This window comes from Ammospiza nelsoni, chromosome 2 (assembly GCF_027579445.1).
Source record: "Ammospiza nelsoni isolate bAmmNel1 chromosome 2, bAmmNel1.pri, whole genome shotgun sequence".
In the NCBI taxonomy this organism is placed as follows: domain Eukaryota; kingdom Metazoa; phylum Chordata; class Aves; order Passeriformes; family Passerellidae; genus Ammospiza; species Ammospiza nelsoni.
In genome coordinates this window covers 3391665-3417276 of record NC_080634.1, presented here as the reverse complement: position 1 = coordinate 3417276, position 25612 = coordinate 3391665, and the positions used below count along the sequence as shown (strand labels likewise).

The window sequence follows — 25612 nt, the reverse complement described above, 5'->3', positions numbered from 1 at the left end:
GACTCCTCACCTAAAAATCAAGCTTGGCTTTCAGTCATCAACCTTGCCAAGGGTAAGAGTGAAACAAAATTATTTTTGTACAGGGACTCAGGTCATCTCTCCCATTGCAGTAATGGGAAATGACAGCTCAATTTCTGCACCCTGCTTTGTCTCCTTGCACTAAACAGCTCAGCCCTCACAAACTGCCACCAATGAAGCTGGAGAAAGACAATTTTCTTTTCCAGATCATCCTTCCTGACAGTGCTACTGTTAATACCTATAAAATATCTTCTAGTAAATCCTGCCTTTGGAATGTAATTCGTTTATTGTCAATAACGTGGCTGCAAGTCAACAACACTAAACAGAGCCCCGAAGAAACAGCAGAGCTCTACCAAAGAGGATCCCTGTCACAGACAAGAAATGAGAAATATTTCTTACTATTTGTCAGTCCCAACCTGGATATTCTTCTTCACCCAAAGCATAAAGTTGTAGGAATATGGAAAAAAAATCCACTACAACCCAATCAATGTGCAAACCCAGGGCTCCCTCAGCAGGTGAATACATCTGCAATAGTTTCAAACTCCCATATCAGGCTTTATATATTTGTGGGATTTTTAGGGCAAGCAAGAATGAAGTCACGGATCAGTACAGCACCCGTGCATTCCAACTCAAAAATTCTCTTTTTAGCACATTTCTGTAGTAAAATACTACTACTACTAATAATAATAATAAAATCTGTCTAGAGCTTGCTCGTCAGACTGAGGGTTGACCAGATATCTAATAATGGAATCAGATAGGTCAATTACCTCTCCTGAGATCACTCTTCCTGGGGACAAGAGTTCTTTAACCCACGCTCAGCAGGAAGTAGAGAGCTTGATTTTTTTATTTATTTATTGCACTTCAGAGCTGACTGCTTTGGGTCACTTGTGGGTAAATTATTATAAATCCCACTTGTTTAGCCTTGCCAAGGAAAGCAGTGAATGCTGGAGTAGCTGTGTACTGGCAATTGGGAGTAGAACAGGTTTAAAATCTTATCAGCAGACCCAGAGTTTGAATGTGGCCCAAGAAATGCACAATCCAAGGTTTCTGCCTAAAAACCCACCAGATCATTGACTGGCCTGTGCCTCACTCATTCCAAAAGGGGAATTTCTCCATCCTGCTCTTCCCTCTAAGGAGAGGTGCATAAATGGAGATCATCCATCAAAAGGAGTCAGACACAGATTAACCAAAAAGCATTGGAATGCTTATATAACAATAGCAGAGCCCCAAATCAGCAGTGCTGCTGGTTTTATCTTCATGAGCACTGTTTAAAATTTTGAGATGTATAGGGAAGTAAATACACTTTTTTTTTTTCCCTAAACTCATCCCTTATCATGGTCAGATTTTTTAAATTACTCAACAGATGAAATCAGAAGAGCTAAATGACCACAAAGTATTTCTTTCCTACATTCATTCCCATGAAAAATATCAATTTTTTCTCCTAGCAGAAAAAAAGTTTAAAAAGGTCTAAAGTCACAGATATTTATTTAAAAACCCACCAAAACCAAACAAACAAAACCAAACCTAAAACGTAAGGCAAACAAACAAAAACCAAATCCCATATCTATGAGAGGACAACAGTAGCTAAATCTTGTGTACTTGAAGGTATAATGAATTCATGAGGACAAACCAAAAACAAATTCCGGATTCCTTATTCTTTACTGTAATTATTCAACGGTTCTGTTTTCAAGATAATCTTCCTACCAATTCAGTCATAATATTTCACTCTCTCCTGCTTAAAAAAAATCTCAAATAAATATTCTCTTTTGTATTTAATTCTCCTAAAAGACCCAGGAATTGTAATTTCACCTGGAATCTCTTTGACCCAATTATTTAGCACCTGAAAGTTCACTGTACTCTTTAAATATTTGGCCTGTGTGGGAAGACTAAATGCTTGGTGCCTTTTTTATTTTTAATTGTATTAATTTTTTATTTTAGCTTGTGACAGAAAGTCCTATGATTGATTGGGGATTAATAATCATGACATCAAGTTGACTGTAATGCACTCCTTTTCCAGAGATGTCATCTTTATTGCCTCAAGTGAGCTGCATCAAATTGAAAGTCCAAAAAAAATTATGCGCCAAGGATTCCTGTGGGTGCAATTCGTCACCCACCCTTTTCCAAGGCTCTGACATGCAATTAAAACAGCATCATATAAATAGATGGGGAAAGTTGGAGAATATTTTAATTCCTCAGAGAAGGGCAACTTGGACAATTCAGTAAATTACTTTTTATTACCTTTCTGGTTTGTCTTTTTGTGGGGGACTCTACTGAAGAAAGTCACAGATTTGTGAAGTTTGGTGACACTCACTCACTTTGCTTTTTGACATCTGAAGAAAAATAAGAAAATTTTTCAGAGATTCTAATTTATGTTGTTCTACTGAATGCAATAAATAAAGTTATTTCTGTTGATGCCAAAATTTGGATTTAGAATGTCAGGCTTCATTTTCAATTCACCTTTACTTTCCTCGAGTAACTATAATAGAGAAGTTTAAACTAAGCCCCATGAAAAGTTCCTGACTTTCCAAAGAAGGTTAAAAAGTTTTCAAAACTTACCACAATTTGAAATTATAATAATATAGTAATTATAATATTAAAGTATAGTAATATTAGTCTTACATATGTAATATACTGTATGTATATAGTACATACTACACTGTAGTATGACTATGCTATAATACCTATCTAATATTACATATAGTAATATGAAGATAAAGGCTTAGTTGTCTTCAAATTTAAAATCACCTAATTTTGTTCTGGGCCATACATTGCCTCTTATTCAAAGCTGAGTTTTGCAACATCAAATGGGAGAAAAAACAAATTATTCCATATATAGTGTTCAGTGCAACACTTTCCTTTCTAATGGTGGCTGCTTTGCTTGTTACTAAAGCAGAATTTTTAATATCATTTTTGGATTAAATTTGCAGCACAAGTTTAAGTTAAAACAGATTCTGCGTTCTCTGCATTGAAGTTATAGTGTGCACTTCCCAAGAAAGAGAAAGATCATTTAAGATGAAGTCAGAGTTTATAAGATATAAATTGTAGCTTCTGACATAAACCCACCCCACTGTTCATGCTAAAGCTTAATGGCTACTTTCAAAGACTTTTTAAAATATATATATATAAATTAGAACTCCTTAAGCACACAGGCAATGATACAGCACATAATAGAGCTAAATAGATGCATTATAGAAATTATAATATTAAAATATAGTAACATAATAGATGTGATAAAGCTTTCCACCACTGCAGCAAACTCAAGGAAAATTCAGCATTTTAGCTCAAGAGAGCCAAACCACAGCACATTTTCTCACACATCAATCCAGCTGGAAACTTTCAGAGATTCCTTAAGTTAGCAAAACTTGCAAAACCTTCAGCCAAGAGGGCTATTTTTAATTTTCCCAGAGCTAAATGCGGACAGCTCACCCAGAGGAGATCGATGCTGAGGGCCAGGCTTGGGGCAGAGAGGGAACAAAGCTCCCTGCAGCCCCTTCCAGCCACAAAGACAGAGAGAGGGCAGGGGAAGGGCATCCCCAAAAAGGACTAAATGCAATAAAACTGAGGGGAAATGCTGTGGTTTAGCTGAAAATCCCCTGCTTAATGATAAAAGTCCATTTTTATCATGATTAAGCTGCCACTTAAACATTGTGTGCTGGCTTCCTTGATAGAAGGAATGCTTCTGTTCAGCAAACTGGGTTTCTAGGGGAAGTGAACAACCTTTTAAATTTGTTTTTGTGTTTAGATTGCTGGATAATGCCCACCAGAAAGCCTTAAAAAAGCAAAAGGGCCTGGCTAAACATATGCACAGGTCACGACAACCTCATAGGCATTTTTAACATCTCTGAATAATTAATTCTGATTTTCCTGCACAGGCCAACATTGAATTCACATCAAGAGATGTGGAACTGAGTGGAAATTTATTTACCTATTTTCTTCCATTTTTTGTGGACAAACCCCCACAAAGCAACCCACCCCATTAAAAATAACAAATCCCAAATCTTTCAGACTTTTTCTGTTTTACCACTGAAAGAAAACAGGATTACAAAGACTATATTTTATTTATTAGGCTGGGGGAAACTTAAGGACAGTGGCAAAGTATGTGTTTGATCTACAGGCATTTGGAGACAACTGAAAATGGGCATTTTGGGAAATGACCAACATGCCAGCTACAAGGAATAAATTAAAGTGTGATTAGTAGGGAATGAACTGAAACAAAAAGAGCATGCAAACAAAATCAATATAGAAAGGATTAGAGAGTAGGGTTTTTTCTCCCAATGTAAAATTTCTGGTTACAAGACTATACTTTTTAAAAAAAGCTACAAAACAAGCAAGCTGAAATTTTGATGGATTACAGAGCAGCACCAATGTGTTAAATTTTATTCCAAACAACTTGCTTTGACAGTAGCCAAAAAGGCTAAAACACTTAAGAAAAAGGCAAGGTACGTATTGGTATCTCATAAAAATACCCCTCCACCAATCTGTGGTCAGGCACTTTTCACTGATATTGAAGGATTTCTCTGTTATGAATTTGTCCAGCCTCTCCTTAAATTCACCTGAAATCTTAGCACCAAAACCACCTTGATGCAAAATATTCCACAGATCAAATAAACACCTTTAGTGATTATTTTCCATTCTGCCCTGGTGTTTTTCAGCTTCAAGTGAATCAGGTTCTCAGCATGAGAAAAGGACCAGGAAGAAACAGTGGTTAACTGCTTGAATTAATAGAGACCAGATCTTATATTAAAAAAATATATTAAAAAGTATATCCTGATCCTCTGCACTAAGGCTTATTTTGCCCATACTTTCAAAGAATGTAGATACCTTCTGAAAAACATTTTAGGACAATAAGAGACAAGAAATAGTTGGAAAACTTGGCAGCTGTTTTGGTTTCAGGATTGCTAGGACAATGCCCACATTGATCACAGACAGGGCATTAAAGGATCAGCCTATACCAGGCAGTAAGAAATTACAGTTGTGATGCATTACCTATCCAAGTCAACCTGTTCAATCACACCTGAAAATTCAGTGGAAGCCCACATGTTGTAGCCACCAGAAATGTGCCTCAAATTCATACTTATCACTCACTGCTGTTATTTAAAATGTGACCGTTTTCATAGGTCATCCTACCCCAACACCAGTTTCTGTTTCCTTCACGACAGCTTTTGAGCAATGCTGCTTTTCTGACCAAAAGCAGAAGAAGAATCACAAAGCCATGAGAATTCCTGCCTCCCCTGAACCAATAATGTAAAAATGAGCTCCTTTAGTCCCTGTGATAAATCTCTGTCTGCTGTGCAAATCTGTGGAGGCTAATTTCAAAGTTAAGTTTTAAGTGAGAAGCGCTCGAGATGGAGGAACAAACAAAACTTCTCAAATCACCTTTCAACCCATCACAGGTAATCAACAAACCCCAAAGCAGAAACTGTCAATCACAACACATTGTCAATAATCACTCTGAGAGGCCCAAAAGCATCATTAAACTACACACCTGAAATAATTCCCTCAATATCTGTATTCAAATATAGACTTGTCATGATTTGATGCAATTTGTTGATGTAGTTCTGTCACCACATGAGTGGGTGGTGGAGAGAGAAAGTGTGAATGTTTTACTGAACCTGAGAGGAACGCAATTTTGACTTTTGTTGGCAAAAATCATCAAGGGAAAAAGTTCAGAATCCTGGATCTTTGAAATGAGAACTTTTAAAATAAGGAGACCATATTTTTTGACATTTCTGAATGGTTTTAATGTAGAATTCTTTATTAAAACCTTATCAGAAATAGCCACAAACTGTGGGGAAACCAAATAATGAAAATTAGTTCAGGATAGATTTCTGAGTTAGTCCAAACCTCTGCAACCTTCTCTTCCCCCTCAAATCCCCACAGGTACTTTGAAGTGTCATTTTCATCCTGACTAAAATGCTGACATCCTTATTATAAAAAAAAAAAAATCAATTTTTTTCTGTTTAGCTAATTAAAATCAGTTACCATTTGGTTTACAAAATCAGGGTCCCTGTCACACTCCGTAGGGCACACACATCACTTGCTTTCAACACCTCATTTCTCAATTAACTTGGAGGTTTGTTGGCAATGATGAATATTTGGAGACATGGTTGTTGGTATCCACAGAAATCTAAGGTATTAGAGAAAAAACAAACAAACAAAAACACTAAAGAGGAGGAAACTGTACTGGAATAATCCACCTGAAATTTTTAACTGATATATCCACAACAGTGAATGCTAGAGCAAAATATCTAGGTCAGTAATGATTAATTCATATCACAAATTGAATTCAGAGACACAAGTGGTATTACAAACTTGTATTTATAGTATCAAATACAAGCAAAAATATCAGGGAAAAATATTGCACCTCTGAGCATCCCACAGTTAGTCCCACACTGCCTCACAGGAAAGCTCTCTGCTTATCAGGATTGCATTTCAAACTCAGTTTATCCCCAAGCCAAAGACCTGATTTTATCTCAGCTAACAAGAAACATTATCAGTGATCATAATATTATCAGCCCTCTAAAAAATGAGCCACTTGTCTCTGGGTGACCTCCTGCAGGAGTGAATGCTGCAGGCAGGAGCTTTCCAGAGATGATGACTTCCCTGTTTGGAACCTCATTTGAGCCAATGTCAATGTCTACGTTGAACTTAGCAACCACCTCACCTTAAATATAAAATATTTCTTGCTAGCTCACTTCATCAGCTAAGAAACAGCACACTCTAATGAAATAAATAGGGCTCAGTAAAGTGGTTTTATCCTACAGTCAAGCTGTCTGAAGGAGATAGTTATGTTTTAAATCATAATCCTAATGTATCTGTGATAATGCCACAGAAGGCAGCAGGGGGGAGGGAATCAATTTTACACTATGGTAGGGAAAAAAAGTAAAATACAAATTTGAAGTATTTAGGCCATGGAATACAACCTGAAATTAATACAACAAGGGATACCAAAACCCATCTCCAGGTTCAAGCAGGCTTCTGAATGCTTCAGTACCAGCTGGACCAGTGAAGCAGACTATTACAACAGCCCAGGATGGAACAGGAAATGAAATTGCAGGTAAAGCTAAGCTGCCAAAACTATCAAATCAGTATTTCCTAGCTACTGACTTAGACCTGGCTCATCCAAATCAATTTGCAAACTGCTTGCTTTTTCAGATTTAAGAACCCTTCAAATTGAAGGCTGATAGCAAATGCATCCTTGAAGACCAACTGCCATTAAACATGCTGCAGCTATTCAGGCAGAGTGGAATGATTAAATTTACCTGGAAGTGGGTGCACTGAAAGATGAGATTTACAATTGTGGAGCAGTATTAGTCCAATTATTTGTTATGTCCTCAAAAGCAATCTGGTAAAGAAATGTCATGTATGCCGCATATTACTAATATAATTTTTTCAAAATTTAATTTATTTTAGGGAAAAAAACCAAATTAGGAAATGCAAATTTACCATTCTCTATCTCCAACAAAATATCTACAGATATTTTTTCTGTACTTGTAGTTTCCCTTTGTTTTCTCTAAACAAGAAAATGTAGAAGTTGTAATAGTGAATGTTATTTTACTGCTGGTTAAAGTCCAGAGGTTCCTTACTAAGCTGACAACAGCCTCGGGAATGTTCTGGACTTTTTTTGAGCTGGGACATCCTTTGCCTGATTAGATAAAATAATTATTTAGCAATCAGGAAACTTGCACTCTAGCTCCATTTTGATTTGGTTTACAATAGCAACAGGCAACAATTATTCTGTGTGGACTCAAGAAGAAAATGGAATGTGGAAAAAAAATACCTGCTGTGAATCAACATTCCTGCTGTTTATGAGTATTTTCTGCAGTTATTAACTCAAGAAATAAAAATATTTTCTCCAATTCCTCAGTGTTGAAGAGTTCCCAAGGTTGGGGTATTTTTTCCCCATCAACACCTAGAAATAATTTTTTACATATTCCTTTGACTCCTAATGATGAAATGGAAAACGTTTTCTCAGCTTCCTGCATTTTCATTAGATACTATCAAACAGTAAAAAAAAATTTAGAAAAACAAATAGGCAGCTGGCTACAAATTAAATTATTTTGCAGCACAACAGCATTCAGAAATTTGACCACAAATCCACTGCTGAAGCATTTGATGTCCATCTTTGTTTGCCTTTAGTCACCTTCCCCCACTGACAACAAGACAGAGCTAAAAAGTTCATTCTGAAGCCTTTGCTCCATCAGTCACTTTTTCACAACAGCATTTGTACTTTAACACCTGAACATCTTTGTTAGGATAACTTTATTTTTTATATCTATTATTTTAAGCTCCTTTCTGACACCACTGAATTACATTCCTTCTGTTCTGATACTATGACATGCCCTAAACCTTAACTTCTAAGATATCCAAGATAAGATACAGATTAAAACACCCTCTCAAAGAACACTGACAGAAGTACATGGTTTCGTATTTAAATACACTCTTGTACAAGAGTAGAATACATGAAAAAGCGAATTATTCCTAACCTCAAAACCTCCACCCCTGTCTTGTGACATTTATGATTTTATATTTTTGTATTACGTCAACATGAAAAAAATCCATTCATTCATAAATAAAATTTTCTTCCTTGTCATGGAGCAAAGCAAGAAATGCAGCCTATCTAAGCATTCAAGGGCAAGGCAGAAATTGAGATTTTCACAAGTGTTCTCACAGGTTACATCAGGGTAGGCACAAGATGTGGAGAGGTTGGAGGAGAGGTGGCACCAGCACATTGATTTTCAGCCTGGAAATAAAGCTCCCAGCAATTTTTCCAGGGATCATTTGGAGCAGCATGGCATGTCTCTTATGGAAAGAAGATCACTCAGGCAAGACATCCTCACTTTGTGCTCATAAACCCACCCTCACACTGGTTCTGTAACTCCAAGGAAAAAGTTACAGGGGAAAAAACCCAAACAAAACAACACAAACAACAAAACCACCAACAAATGAACAAACCAACAGAAAGAAAACAACATGAGCCTAAAGTCTACTTTAATGACCTGAGAAAACAGTCTGTAAAGCTGGCAGAACCTCAAACTCCATGAGAGTGAAACCACTGATGCAATGTATGAGCTGAATTTATGGAGCACTCTGTGGCCTGCATCCTAATTAAACAGCAGCTTCCTGTAATGCCAGGGAAGAACAAAGCACAGCAGGTGATTCTGGGTCAGCAGCCCACATTTAAAAGTGTGCCTGCCCAGCTTTTGCAGACACAAAGGTTTTACAGCAGCTTCTGCCTCTGCAGAGCCTCTCTTCAGGTTATTAACGTGGTGTAAGCAGCTTTGTGTAGCTCAATCCGTGATTATTTTTTTTTATCCTTCCTGCGGACAAAAGGCAGGTTCTATCAGCCGAAAACCTCAGAATTCAGAGTGCTCCAGGTCAAAAGAAAAATTCAAGTAATTTGTACTTCATATACAAAATTTTTTCCACCTCTAGGGCTCCCTGCTTATATGCAGGCATAGGATAGAGACTTTTCCACTTTAATGGAAATTCCCACTCTATAGCAATAGTGAGAATTCCCACTCTAATAGAAAGCTTTCTCCCAGAAGGAAATGTTGAGCAGCATGCATCTTTCACCTTGCAATGCTGGTGTATTTTATAAGGAATTCATGCACTTCTCATAAAGTTAGCAAGGAACACATTTGTACCCAGCACGGACCCTGAATTAATGCTTAGACACATGATGCCTTGTGACGGCTGACCTAGAACAGAGGTTCAACTGAGTTAAAGAATAAAGCAGGGATTTATGGAAAGGATCTCCTCCATGGATCCACCTTGGGCAGCACCAGAGCCCAGCCAGGGCTGCACCCAAGATGAACCAAAATGGCCCCAAAATGCACGGCCGGGCACGGGCTCTGTCCCTGGCATCAGTTCTGCTCCATTTGCACCTTGCAGTTCATTGTCCCATTCCAGCTTTAGCCCAGGCAGTCCCACCCTGCTTGTTTTTCTCTCTCCAGCCCACGGTGTTTGTGCTCTGGGGCTGAGATTTGGGGCATTTGTCCTTGGTGCCCAGCTGGAGCAGGAATTGTTCTGTCTCCCTGCACTGTGCACAGAGCTCAGCGTCCCACAATATGAAGCCCAGAACTGCACACTAAAGCAGCACAGAATGTGAGAAATATAGAAGCTAAAAACTGAGGCATCACACACACTCACAATCTACTCCTTTAAGCTAACATCTCTCATATTTTTTATGAGTACTTCAAAGTATTCTTTGCAAGCAGCATTCCTTAACAGAAGCCCAAGAACATTTGTGATGACATTATTCCTACTGGCTCCAGAGCAAAACCAAATGCATTTGTGCAAAACTGCATTTGCAGCTGTTCCAAGAGGAATTAAAAAGCAGTTTATAATGCAAGAAGTACACTAATCTTAGCTGAAGCAATTATTTGCTTTCAAAATATAAATGTCACACCTCTGGGCATGGCACATTTTAGTCTAAGAAAAAAAGAGTAACAACCTATAGACACAGGGCTACAGAAACATAGATGTGACTGGTACTTAGAGCATCATTATTATCTGCAAGATGGAAACAATCACTGACTCCTGCTTGGTGAATCAGTCTCAGAAGAGGAGTGATGGATGGGGATATTTTAGAATATTAACAAACACCAGCTGAGCTTCCCCTTGTGCTTAATGGACAGAGTAAAAGCAGCAGTGTCAGCAACCAAAGAAAGAAAACTGGGCAAAACTAGTATTCTTAAAGGAAAAAAAAAAAAATAGAAAAAAGGGCTTGCTCTTAGATTCCTGGAAAAGTTAATACTCTTCTCTGTGGAAGCGTTATTGCATGCTCACACTTTGCTGCCCCAGCAGCCCATTTCAAACGCACAGCCTATCTCAAAGAAAATAAACAGAAAATCCACTTATTCCTTGTGCCCCGGGGCAGGGTAGGGGCTGTGCAGGGAGGGGCTGCCTGCAGTACCCATCTTGCTATGCCAACAAAATGCACTCCTGAAATCATGGAGGATGCAGTAGGTGGAAGGAATGTGTAAAATAATTGCATTCAGAGTTCATTTCAGAACAAAGCAGCTTGATTGTTTATCATCATAAGGCTGTGCCACGTCCGGATTCAACAGGAAAATCTGTCAAGCCTTTAGTTCCTCAATGGCAACTTGCACACACTGTTTTCCACTTCCTGGGTGGATTGGAATTTTTTACTTTTAAAGGGGTGGGATGTTCCTGGTTTGATATGTGGCATTTCCCATTCCCTGCTGGAACTCTCCCTCATTTCTCCTAGGGAGGGTTTCCCAAATCCAACACTGCAGATAAACAGAGAGAAGCAGGGACAGGCTTGCAAAGATAGGCCTTCCCTCTTATTATTCCCTTATTATGAACAAACATGCTATGCATCCAAAGGAAAAACTAACAAAACATGAATGGACAGTTAAAAGTGCACAAATCATGTATCAGACATGGCTGATGAACTGCTCTTATCAAGTAACTCACACATACTTGGATTACATTATACACTGTTCACTATGGACATGGAAAGCCACTCAGCCTCTGGATTTGCCCATCCAAACAAATACCTGGAAATGGAGGGGAAACAGCAAATAACCATAATGTAGAGAAATTCCTTTGGCAAAGACCAGACAAAAATTCAACTCCAAGCTTTTCTCTGACATGCTCAATATTTAATAACCTCCTCTACATAACTGAGTTTCATGCTCCCAGCTGAAAAAAAGGACATTTGTCTGTTTTTATAAATTAAAATTTTCCCTCATTTCTGTGAGACTGGGTTGCACTTTCAAGATTGCAACACACTATTGGAGATCAGGTCACACGGAGCCACTGGCATTTGAAATTCAATTAAAGGCTAAAACTATCATAGAAACAGTGATGAAGCATAAGATAGTTTCAGGAAATAGGGATGAAGCCCTTTCCATAGCTGAGGTTAAAATAAAACAAGCAATTAAGAAGTGGAAAGGATATTCTGCAAAGGATATTCTGCAACCTGAAGTATTATTCTGATGCATATTAAAGAGGAGACCCTGAGCCACCGACTGGAACCAAGGTTCAACTCTGAGACTTCAGAGCAACAGCTCCAATTATTTGTGCTTTCCACAGGTAATTACTGACACCCTGCCACATCCCAAAGGGTTAATTAATTACCATAGTTTAAGAGCATATTACTCATTCTAGATGTCTTTGATGTCGCAGGATTTACTTCAAAATAGACATGCCTGAGCTGTTCATCAGCAACACAAACACTTGATTCTATTAGCTGTGATAAGAGCTGAACATTGCATACAAAATGTGAACCTGAGCTGCTCAGATGAAAGGGATCTGGGTGTGTGAAGATACTGTGCAGCCTGTGATGCTCCTGCTGCTAAAAGCTCCAATTGAAATATTTGCTTCCGAAGGGAAAAAACACCCCAAGCAATGCTGAAAATGTAAAAGCAACTTTCACAACACCATATAATCTTTGATGAAGCACCTGACAGCTTACAAAGTGCATTGCTGGCAGATATTGGAGGACATGATAGATATCAATTCCTTCCTTTCTTAGAGATCTGTGACATTTGAATTGTACCTTCTCTCCAACACAGTGGCAAAGAACAATCAGCAGCTGTGTCTTGGTCCTTGCAGAGCCCTTGGGACAGCGACCCTGGATAATTCTGACCCTAAATCAGCCCCAGAACAACAGCAAGGTCAGAAACCCTGCAGGCTGTACAGCAATACCAGACTAATATTCACTATCCTCACTAGAAATACCAGTGTGAAGAGGTGATCATCAGAAAGAGAGGTGAAATGAGAGTATTTGTTGATATTTGTACCAACACGTGACCTGGGCACCGAAACAATAAGTGTTTTGTGAGATGAAGCCGCAGGTGTGACCAGCAGAAGGTGGGGAGAGCACTGCACAGAGCAGGCAGGATGATCACAAGGACTGGAACAGAATTATTTTCTCTTCCATCACAACAAAAGGTCATGATGTTACCACAAGCCTCATCAAAACAGCAGGAGCTCATCAAATGGAGCGAACTCAGGCTGAGGAGCCACAAAACAGCATTTCACAGCTCTCCCAGCAGTGCTCTAACTGTTGCAGTTGTGGCAGTTGACAAAATTTCATTTTTCTGTCTCATGGTTATCTCACAGACAGGAAAAGAAATTCACAATTCACGGCTGAATCTCACCAGCAGCACTGCCTGGAGTTCCAGCCACCCGTGTTCACAAAAGGAACAAGAAATGTTCCTAAAACATTTCTAAATGTTTTAGCCTAAAACAAACTTACAGCCTTTAACTGAATGGGGCCATAATTTTAGTTTACATCAGCAGTGCCAGACTGCACACAAAACTTAGAGTGAAAAAGTTTTAAAAAGTGTGCAAAAAAAACCTCACTGCAAACAGCTTTCCAAAATTCCCTGGTGGGGAGGTTGGAGACATTGTTGTGAATAAATTTGTTCATTCTAAAATGCAGTTTAAAGTTAAGAAAATATGTCAGTGGAAGGCCGGGAGTGGGACTTTGATGATCCTTGTGGGTCTCTTCCAATTCTGGACATTCCATAACTTTAGGAAATTGAATTGAAGGAAAGATGAGAGCAAAATGGGGGGAAAAGTGGATTTGTTTGCAGACACTTACTGTTCCTATTCTGTGCAAATTTTCCTATCCCTAAAAGCTCAATAGTCCAGTTTATCTTTTAAAAACTAGCATCCTCTGGTTGTTCTGGGGATGTTCACTGTATAAAAACCGTAAACAAAGCCATCAAAAGCACTGAGCAACTTGTAGTCCCATCACTGTAAAAATGCACTGATCAAAATGCAAGTGACTGCTGCAAAGAAAAAACCCTGTTCAGCTCATGTGACTGAAATCACATGAGGATCCAAGGAGGTAATTGATTTATTAACAACATTTAATTAAGCGAGAAGCAGAGAATTATATATTGAGAATCTGGAGATGGCACTCTCTGTTTCAGTGAGGGCTTGGTGCTGTTCAGAAGCGAAGGGCTCCCAGGTATCACTGGCAAGAGAAGCACTCAGCCATGCTCACAAGTTCCCTTTTATCCCCCCCTTGGCACCCCGTGCTCTTCCAGAGTCATCCCCTGCCTCAACCAGGCTGTAAATTCCCTCCTACTGAAACAGCAGGGATTATGCCAATAATTCCCAGCAGCAGCAAGCTCACAAACCCCTCTGGCTCTGCCCTGCCACGCACCAAACACCTGTGGCTCAAAGGCAAGCTCTGCAAGGCATGCTCAGCATCCCAAGGAAATCCCAGCCTGGATGGCAGCACATCCCCAACAGCCTCTCCTCTGAATGACCTGGGCACAAGATGCTCTGCCAAGTGAATTTTCAAGGTTTCACAGGGATGCAGTTAGCTCATTTCACTTGGGAAGGCTTTACAGAGCAAAGATCTTAACCTGTGTCTGTAAAAAAACAGACAAAGCAAGGGGCGAGGAGTCAAAAATCCAGCCAAGCTGTTTCCAAGTTCATGTGTGCAATGCAGAAGTGCTGACCTTAAAGCTAAGAGCTGATAAAATTTGATGCCTTTGGCAGAGTTCAAACAACATCAGTGATTATGCACAGCAAATCCCATCTCAAGCAAAAATAAACCAAGTGTTGGGAGCAGGGCTGTTGTCTGACTGACTGTTCCCTCTGCCAAGAGATCTAAGGAAAGGATGTTGTGCTGCTGGCACTACTCCAGCCCGAGCAGGCTGAGCGTCCTTCCATCACACAGCCCTGCAGGGATCAAACCAAACCATGTCAGCGTGTCATGTCCCCCTCCAGCTCAGTTCCACCCCTACAGAACAAATTACTGCACCAAGATGACAAACATCTGAGGTGAAGGATTGAAATTAGCAGCTACTCTGTGTGTGTGTTTAAAATAAAAAATTACAATGTTGGGAATAAAAGAAAGATGGCACTGAAAGAAAGGTGCCCATCACACTCTGAAGAGAGATTAAAAACTAAATCCAAGAATGCAACAGTTCTCTAAAAATCTAAAAATGAGATGCCAGTGGGGGTCTGTAAAACTCAGAATAAGGTCACAATCTGAAGTACAGCAATCACATTGCACAAGCCACATAAAAGCCCTCCTTTTTAACATCAGTTTCCATTCTTACCGCTCTTGGTAACATTATTGTTTTTATTCTGAGTCATGTGCCTGCACATTTCCCACATGCACATACCAGATCTAGCACTGATTTCATAATTTGAGTTTATTTCCTTTTATTAGGAGAAACTTGGTATCTTTGCATTACTGAGTTACACCCAGAAAGGGAAGGCATTATTTACAAATGAGACACAAATCCCTCAATCTAAGGGGGCAGAACTTCCATGTGCACATCTCGGAAAGCATCCACAGGTAGAAAAAGGAGAAAAAAAATCTAGATTGGCAAAAAGGAAAGGAAAGAGAAAACTTAAAAAAGGAAAGGAAGTTAGTTTACATGGTTTCTCTGAAAACACCTGCAGGGCACTGAAATGATCTTATTTTCACATGGAAACAGAGCAGCCACTACACTGAAATGGATTTTTGAGCAAAAATTAGCTTGAGAGTTCTAACTGCCATGCTGCAACTCCAGCCACTTCAAAGCAAGCACAGATTTGCAGCAGCTCTCAATCCACTCCATCTCTCCCTTTCTGTAACTTTTGTAAGAGGATAATACAGCAAAATTAAACTGATCTCTCTCACCTTCCCTTCCAAGGCCGATTCCATGAAATCATTTAATGATGCACATTATGTGAGGCACAACTGATTAACCCAGGCCTCTTCCTAAAGGCGTTTAAAGAGGCAGCCTGAAATCTTGCTAATATTAGTGCCTTCTTTCCTCCTGTTATTTAACTTTTTTTTTATGTAGGAACACTTAAAAACCTCAGGCCTGAATGAGATCACCATTAAACAAAGACACTAAAATATGCTGCTCCCCCTCCTGTTGAGCACAACAACTGTTGTTAAACACTCCAGAAAACATTGATATGGAGACATTTCTCCCAAACACTCTTTTCAGAAAAATTCAGATTGAGAGGCAACAAAAACCTCTGTTTAAAGCGCTTATAAAGGTTAAATATGTTTTGATTGGCTGCATTAAATACGTGCATCAAATGAACTGGTTTTGCCATTTCCTCTCTCTTCTGTATTTGTCAAATTTTTTTATTAGAGTTTAACCAAAAACATATTCAATATCAGCAACCCAAATCAGAATTTGTATCTAAATTCAAAGGTCCCTGCTCCCAAGAATGAATACATTGATCAGTCCTCAAGCCACACACCAGGGTACATTTGAGTAAGGGATTACTTTCATGGGAAACAATACACAGCTGTCTTTATTCTTCCCTATTTTATTTTGAATATTGAATACACTTTTGCACAGAGAATTTTTTCTCTTTTGAAGAGTTAAGAGTCATTAGTAACTTTTAATAGCACAAGATCCAGTAGATTTTCTAAGCAGCAGTAAAAGCTCTATTAATTAATAATTAAATTAAGTTATAACATTGTCATACTGAGTTACCAGCACTGCTTTCCTACAACTTGACCAGTCAAGCAGAGGAAGGTCAGGTTTCTAAGAAAACACACTTCACTTTTGAAGTATTTCCCAGTTTCAAAAAGTTTTATCTACAAACTGAATCCTGGTCTAAAACTCCCATTATTCATCCAGGACTCCTCCCCTCAGCCCTGCTATAGAAAGTGCAATGAGGATTACATGAGAGTAAGATATTTCTCCTCTGCTCTTGATGAATACAATTTTAAATAAGTCTTGTTAGCAATAAAAAGAAAAAAATAAGAATCTTTGGGGAGGAAGGTCCTGAGAGGTGGAAGTCTATCAAACTGTTGTGCCACCTGCTGTTGCACCACAGCCCAACATTCCCTGAGCTGCATCCACCAGAGACTGAACTGAGTTCAAACCAGCATTAAATTCCATTCCTCAGGTGTCACAGGCACACAGGGGAGTGCAGGAGATGAGAGCAGAAGCACTGAGGGAAAGGTCAGAAATGACAGAGAACATTGGCAGGCACCACAGACCAAGGGAGATTTTACCCAGCCTTTCAAGCAAACATTTCCCATCAAGTTTATTCTGTTTCAACATCATTGTAATTGCTTGTTGCAGTTGTGAACTGTCCAAATATTGCCAGAAAAAGCAATTTAAACAATAAAGCTTTATCTCTCATTTGACATCCATCAGTTAATTCCTTCCATAATTGATCTCCTCCTTTTAATCAAGGCTGTCTGCATAAATTTACTTGTATTTTCCATTAGCACAAAGTGATTTATTGGATAATTCAGACTGGATATCTCTAGTTCAATCTCCCACTGAGGCCAAGGGCAGCCATATAGTCAGATGAGGTTCTGCAGAGCTTTAATAATTTTCATCTTGAAATATTCCAATGCTGGAGAGTGCAGAACTGCTCTGCGCACCTGTTCCTTGCCCTCATGGGGAAGAATTTTCTCCTTATATCCTGTCTGAACTCCTTGTTTCCAGCTGAACCCATCTCTGCACCATGCACTACTGTGAATTGTTGTTCTCTCTTCCCTAAAATCCCCATAAATGAACCCCAAATTCATCTTTCCCCTTTGCAAACCCCAGCAGGAGAATTCCTCCAGCCCTTTTAGTGTCTGCCTGATGAACCCACTCCAGGATCTGAGCTACACTGCTGCACAAAGTGTGAATAAAGCATTTCAAGTGGAGAGACACCCTTGAGTTTAGAGAGATTGGAAGCACTTTGGAGATTTAACAGACAAAAAGAGGAAAAAAAGGGGGAAAAAAAAGAACCAAAATTTAAAAAATTTAAAAAAGGGGAAAGGGGAAAACAGAAGGGGGAAAAAGGACAAAAAGAGGAAAGGACAAAAAGAGGAAAGGAAAAATGAGGGGGGAAAAGGAGGAGGAAACAGGAAAAAATAAGGAAAAAAATAAGGAAAAAAGAAGAAAATTTAAATTTCCACCCCCTGCTCGTTCTGTGAGAGCTGTTTAACCCATTTAGTGCCCAGATCTCAGAGGTGACACATGGCAATGCGTCTCTCACTGTCAGCGCTGTGGCTGCCTGTGTGAGGGCAATGGAGAGCAGGAGGGTGCAGAGGACGGGAGAGGCAGCACTGGCAGTGCCAGGCACCGTGGCCAAGGGACAAACCTGCTGCTGATCCCTGGCAGGATCACAGAGCAGCGTTATTGTACTCACTGACCCGCCCCACTGCACTCTGAATGCTGGGCTCCACATCTCTTCTCTTATCTGAAATAAGGCTCCCAAGTAACCCTGAATTTCTGGCAATAAATAAAAAACATTTCACAAGAAGACTCATTGGGTGCAACTGGGTATAAATGCAAATGAAACTTGTTCTAAATCCTTTAAAAATGAGATAGCTGGTTCAGTGCAAATGTTTAATCACAGAGCTCAGACTTTGGTATGAAGAGTGCTGGAAAAGGTGAAACAGAGGGGAAATGAGTATAAGGATGTTATTTCTTAGCTCTCATGAAGTAAATCTGAACTTTTCTGAGCTTTCCTTGTCTTTTTATAGTGGGTGAGGCAGCACCCTCAGCAGTACTCAGCTGTAGTTTAGGCACATGCTATGGTAGGATATTTTACTTAGTGTTTGATAAGTATGAAACCATGCAGAAAAGAGAATTAGTATGTTTGTAATGTTTCACCTGACATTAAAAAAACCAAACAAACATCCAAAAAAAAACCAGGAAAAGCCCCAAAACTAAAACAACAAGCACAAGTCAGCTAATGCCACCTAGAGCAGGACAAATACGCAGTATTTTGGTAAGTCTTAGATGATATTTTATCGGCATTAAAAAAATAAATAAATCAAGTAAAGGCAATAGAGATTCCTAGATAGAAGAACCGAAAACAAGCCCTTCTCTTTGTAAGCCTTGCACACTTCAGATTAACTAAAGAGTTAATTCAAGTCAATGTAAGCCAGGGTTGTGTTTGTCTCTGTCCTTTAAAATACAAATAACAAGTCACACTGACAGGCTGCATTTCTAGGAATTTTACTGAAGTTAAAAGCAACATGCCTCAGGAAAATGGACACAAAAGTGGAGTCAACCACACCTTTAACATCTATTTTCAACTAAAAGTAGAGAACGGGAGAGAAAAATTCCTTTTCCTTCAGAGAACAGCATCTCTGAAGGGCACAGACACGAAGCAGGCAGGTCTCTGCCTGCCTGCTGTCATTGTGGAGATGGATTTGCTGCAGATGGCACCTTCTCACCTTCTGTGGCTGGTGGGTGCACAGAACTGGGGCTCCACTCCCTGCCAGACACCCACAAACACACTCTGCTCTGGGAGATGTTCCAAGGCCTGCCCTGCTTTCTGTGCCTGTTTGCCAAGCCAGGGTGGCAGAACTCCTCACTCGAGGGCTCTGAGCACTGATTCCTTGGGTTTCAGGTTTTTCTGTTCTGTTTTGGTGTGCAGCTTTTAGCTTTATATTAAATGTCACTAGGATCTTTGCCTTCACCACAGGGTGGTGGAGACAAAACAATCCTATTCTAGCTGGGGGCTCAAGGACCATCTCTTCAAACCTCAGGCCCAAAGCAAAAACAACTAAAAAGAGGAGGGTGGACAAGCAAGCAAGAAGGATGAAACTTCATCATTTAAAGCTATTTATTGGACAGTTGGGTCCTGTATAAAAAGGGACTAAAACTTACAAAAATGTGAGCTCTCATGACCAAGCTCTCTTCTGCTTCTCTTGGAGCCATCTGGGCAGAGCCAGGACTGTGCCTCTGGTCCTTTGAAGGCTCTTCAATAAAAATCCACTTGATTCCCCTTAACTCCATCCAGCCTCTGTGCCAGCTCCTTAAGGCATCTACCTATGAGCTAGCACATCATGCTTTAAAATCCCACCAGAACGCAAGGAAATATGAGACTGGATTTGTGACTGCCTCGCATCACCACAATAGTCACTAACAGTTGTAAGGGAACAATAAATTTGGTCTGGAAGTGTTATTTAATGTGCTTACTTCCCAAAGAGGAATTAAATGGAAATCTTACAGATTCACTCAGCCTCTCCCACTAAGTTATGGACTATATCTAGAAAGGAGTACATGTCAAAGAAAAAGAAGAAAGAAGGGAAAAGAAAGAAGATGAAGAAGGAAAAAGGGCCAAACAAAAATCCCACAGGGCAAATTTCCTCCTCCTTTACTATCACTTACCCCTCTCACAGCAAATATATCCTGGATGGCCAAGTAATTCGGTATACCACTATAAATTCGATGGCATTTACTACAGGGAGGGAGAAAGGCAGAGGAGAAGGGAGCACTCAGATATAGAAAAAGCCATCCATTTTAATAATAAAGGCAATTTCTCCAAATTTTCTTGGAACAACAACATACACCACCTTCTGTTCAGGTACTCTATTGACTTATGTGCTACTTAATAGTAACTGCAAATACTTTGCTTAGTGAAGTATGCTCCAGCAGCACCTGATATTTCTGCATTTATCTTATTCACATTTTATTAAGATGATTGCCTAATCTGCCTTTTGAATAATGGCAGCACATCACAACCGACATGGAAGACCAGGCTTTGAAATGACAAGGCTCTGGGATATTTGTTAGCTTCAATTTACTTTCCTCCACCTAAAGACAATTTCAGGATAATTCAAGGTAAGTAGGAACTTAGGAAATGTCTAAAAATTGGTTGGAAATTGCTAGTTTTCCAGGCAGCAATGAGAAATTGCTTTTAATTGAACATATGCCTACAGCACATTCAATTTTTTGAATATTCTTGAATAATATTTTGTTTCAAGGCTATCTTTTTTAGTAAGGGAAAAATAAAACCAAAAACCAAGAAAACCCTAGAGCAGTCAACAAAAGGTCTACAGTTGTCAACAGTAGAGCAGGGACTTGAGGATGGTATAATCTCCACATCAATTGCCCCAGTGTTTTTTAAATAAAACTATGAATGGTTATCCTCTAATATCAGGACAGAGTCACCCTCGGGATACAACCCACAAGGTCACTTAGATTAAAGCACTGGCAAGAAATGCCACAAAGACAAAGTCCACTGAAAGAAACCATCCTTCAAGGGATCTCACCAGCTTTGGGATCCCACTGTAAACTTCTCATTTCAATTAAGACAGCATGTGCAGGAAGCAAACCAGCCTGACGCCCTACCACAAAACTCACACTCCAACAGGCACTGGGAAAGATTTGAAAATTTCCTTCCACACCACGTCCTGTACAAGCAACAGAGCAAAGAGTGCTGATCTTTGCCAGCTGGGGCCTGATTTGAGCTGATGGCCCAGGGCTGACAGGCCCTGCATCATTAACACGTTCCATGTGCACAGAGCTGGTTACATGTGTCTCTAAATTACTCCAATTTGATCAAGACACCTTCTCACCCCTGCTGGGGTCAATTCTTTCAACTGTGCAGGATGAATGCTGTTGACTGCTTATGAAAGGTAATATATAAAGCAACAGAAGATTAAAAAAAATGGTGTTGGCACAGACTCCCAGCTCCCTGCGTAGCGCTTTATGGCCACAAGTCCTATTGGCATTAATCAAAGGAAGGAGATGGGCTTTCTCACACCTCTGCTCTGGGAGACAGAGCCTGCCCTAAATCTGAGGATTGGAACCTCACTGAATGGGAGGGTGGAGGAGGATGGCCGAAGGCCTCCCCTATTCCCAGAGCACTGAAGATTGCATAGTTTGTTCCCCTGGCTCCCCCAACGCCCTGCACAGCACCAGCAAGGTGGGAAGAGCCACAAAACCCCAGCAGAGGAGCTGAGCTGCCACAGCCCATTACCTCCTGAATAATGCCCAAACTCCACTGAATAATTACAGCAGCACCGAGGGGCTGTGCGCTGCACTGCTGTGTTACAGCTCTGCTCCATAAAACTTTACAATGTATAGGGAAAAAATTAAATGCTGCTGCAGGCAGGAGAGTTTCTCTTCTGTGCGTGCCTTGGCTGAGGCTTGAAAGGGATGCACCACAAATTTCCAGGAAAATGGCCAAAAACTGATACAATGGATCTCCTGAACAGGCATCCAGCAAGTCTTGCCTGTGAGTATTTGCAGCTGATGTTAAAATCACCTGGCTATCATGGAGCTGCTGTTTATGCAGATTCTTTATACTGGAAACAGTTCCATGTGTTTATCAGCAGATGAGCCAGAAAGAAAATCCCCACTTGCTGGCATGTATTTTGAATAAATAAACTCAAAACAACAATTAAAAAATTAATATTCCAGCCAAAGCTGCATAACTGGAAAACTAGACAATAGATCTAATTCTAACTGAGGAAAAAAAAAATCACAAAGTCTAAGTTCCTGCCTCATGACACTTTCTAAAAACTACACTTTTATTCAAATAGTAACATTGATTTTCAGAGCTAAAACAAACAGTATTTCCCAAATACTGATTCTGGTAAATGTGGGTGTGCTTTTGTGCTGTGACATAATCACACATCATCCTCTTTATTTGCACCACACCTTGGAAATACATGAGGAAAATTAGAAGCAAACACTTTTATCTGTTGACTCAAGGTATTGAGCAGTGGTGTTTGCTGCCTAACATGCAAAACTCAAAATTAGCTGTGTGATTATTCTCCCTACTAAAATAAGTACACGGTTTCAAAATACATGGATTTGCTCATATTCTTTCCTCTGGAGGATATTTTTGAAAGAGCAAGCATGGTTAAGTAACATTTCATCCCTACCCCTGCTGTGGTATTTATGCTTTCCTACCCCTGGGCAGCAATGCTGGGCCAGCTTTGTAAAATGAACTCCAGTATATACACATATTTTTGCTCATCATAGCAAATCCCAGACCAGATTTCCTGCTGGTATAAGTGGGCTTAACCTAACATTTTTCCCTCATTTACATCAGCAGGTAATTTGGGGCTGTGGCATGCACTAAAAATACAAATGTGCACTCAAAACTGATTTCTGGAAGCGTTCCCACTGAGCACATTTACCAAATGTTGGGATTCCACTGGAATTTCTGAAATCAGTGAGATTTAAGCAGCTGCTTTAATCAAATGATTCTTTGAAAACAAGAAATGGATTGCAAAGTTTTGCTGAACAGAATACTATTACTACTACCAATATAGTGGCTTTACACTAGTAAGAAACAGTGATATTCAGCAATTAATTTTCTGTTCTTGTATCTAAATAGATGTAAAAACTGAGCTGGGCAACGAGAAATCATACTGCTGAAAATTGAACAAGCATCTGCTCTTGTATCTATCCTGTTGCTGGTTGTAACACCCATTTAATATGCATTTAGCAGCTGAATTATTGCTATCAAATGCTTCCTAAGTGCCACAAAACTCACTGGGAACAGATCAGTCCTCACTTCACTCAGATACACTACTCAGCCTACCTACATCTAAATTGACCTCTTATTACCTGCACTAAACTGCAGGTAACTGCACTAAACCTGCATTCTATACTTGATGCTCTGTTTCCTATATAATTGTAGATATTGGTCAGCTGGCACTGAGCCTTCCAGGAGGATGAGGAACAACTGAAGGAGATTCAGAGAGCCAGAAAAAGAAACATTCCTTAAGAAGATGAGGATGGGTTAATTGAATTGGTTTTGCTTTCCAAAGAGGAAGCTGGGGGCAGAGATGATCACAGAAACTTTTGTACTGTTGTACAAAATTGCACTTGTGCCTGATCTCACAGCAGGGCCCTCTTCAGTGTAAAACACAAAAGGGTGAACCCCGTCCAGGGCTTTGAGCTCCAACCAGATAAATGCAGGTGAGAAATAAGACTCAAATCTCAAGTTGCAAACCAAATCAATCACAACAAATTACCATTTAAAGCAGCTTCTCTTTCTTTGCAAATCCTTGAATCAATATCAGGGGGTTTTTTTTGAGGTTTTAAGATCTGTTCTCTTTTGTTGTACCATTGGTTTGGGGGTTTTTGCTTTTTTATTTTTGTTTCTCTTTAAAGAGCACCTAATTTAGCTGCAGTTCCTGGGCACAAAGCAGTCTGTGAGAGTTCTGTGACTTCATTGGTAAATAAACAAAAAGTTGGTTTGGGGAAACTTAAAATTTATAAACCCAGCAGTCCGCTGTGCGTGCATTTTGTGTGGTGACAGATTCCCAAGCAAGATCAGAGCCACACCTGGGAACCCACAGCACCTTGGGAAAGAAAATCCCAAATAAAATCTCCAGACATAAAACAGGCTTCATGTTGCAGGTAGACAGATGCACAGAGAGGAGAGACAGCTTTGACCAAGGCGAATCCCAGCTTTCCCAAAGACAGGCAAAAGTCTGTCCCAAAATGTGAATCAATCCAGTGTTAACACTGGTGTCGTATTCACTTCTATTTCACCAGAAGTGATTAGACAACCCGAGGTTGTGGTTGCAGGAATCAATGCTGTGCAAGGACAACAGAACCTTCTACATGCCTTCACTTGACTGTCTGGACAATTTAAAATACAAAACAGGAAAACCAAAACCCCACACCTGCTAACACAAATTTACCATTTCTGAGCTTCAGTTTGGAAAACCCACATCTTAACCAAAGGGATCAATTGAAAACAAAATATTGATTCAGCAAGTACCTTTTAACCTATAATCCCAAACTGTCATAAAAATATTATTATCTCCACCCTTCTGCAAAGATTGATTCTGCAAAATGAGATATTTCTATGAAATATCTTTTGAAAAGTCCCACTGCATTGGTGTGACAAAAGAACAGTGGATCAATTGCCTTTTAAGGCAATATCCTATGTGTTTTAACTCTTGAGTCATGAGCAGAAATTAATGATTTATTTCTCTTCTAAAGCATTTATTTTCACAGTCAAGGAAATAAGATTTGTTGTGCCAAGATGCTGATAGCGTGGAATAAATATATTTATATGTTCTTGTAATTATATTTATAATATACCTGAGGGATTCCAACTCTGCAAATAAATCCTGTAATTTTCCACACTATGCAAATAAACAACTCCAGAGTGGGAATAAATGGCATGTCCCACTACAGAATGCTTTTCCTTAAAAGTATCAACATGGATAGAACATGGTCCTGTCAGACAACAGTGGGCAAGTCCCACCAAACTGGGGCAAATTGTGCCTTCCTGGCTGCCATGGCCTTGGGGCAGGGGGAAAGAAGAGGAGATGGAGAGACAGCTGAGGAACGCTGCAGCTCATTCTGCCCATTTCCCTCCTCTGCACAGAGCAAACCCATCCCAGCTGCTGAGGGAACAAGAGCAGCATCACATCTGTGGTTAAACAGAGCAGGGACAGACAAGGATGTTTGCCTCCCCCCCAGTTCTGGGGCAAGCAAGTCTTGTTGATTTTCTGCCATGCACTATTAATCTTAACAAATTCAGCAAGGCAACTCTCCATTTAAACATCTGTAACTGGGAGAAGAATTAATCCCGAGTTTAATTCCATTGCCTTCCTTTGGTGGCATCACTTCAATAGCAGGCAGGCTTCCTGCATGGTTTAATAGCATTTATCCTCACAGCAACCTTGTGGAGAGGCAAACACCATTATCCCTGTTTGACAAGTGGGGATCTGAAGCTCACAGAAACTGAATGACCTGCTCAAGGTCACAGAGAAATCTGCTGCAGCATAAGCACTAAATCCCAGATTTGCTGAGTCCTTTGACAGCACAATCCACTAGAACTACCTGCTACTGGTGCTGGCAACTCTTCCTGAAAGGACAAATAGTATTTGCCTTTTAATTGCCACAAACTCTTCCTTCGTGCT

The 25612-nt window shown here is 39.8% G+C and overlaps 1 long non-coding RNA gene across 1 annotated transcript in view; it reads right to left on the bottom strand.

Moving 5' to 3' along the window:
- Window positions 1-2142: 2142 nt before the first annotated feature.
- The window catches only part of LOC132070302 (uncharacterized), a 39794-nt gene continuing 16324 nt past the window's right edge, over window positions 2143-25612 (bottom strand). The window contains exon 3 of the long non-coding RNA XR_009417943.1: window positions 2143-2348. This is a non-coding gene — a long non-coding RNA (uncharacterized LOC132070302). The remainder of the gene's footprint in view (window positions 2349-25612) is intronic.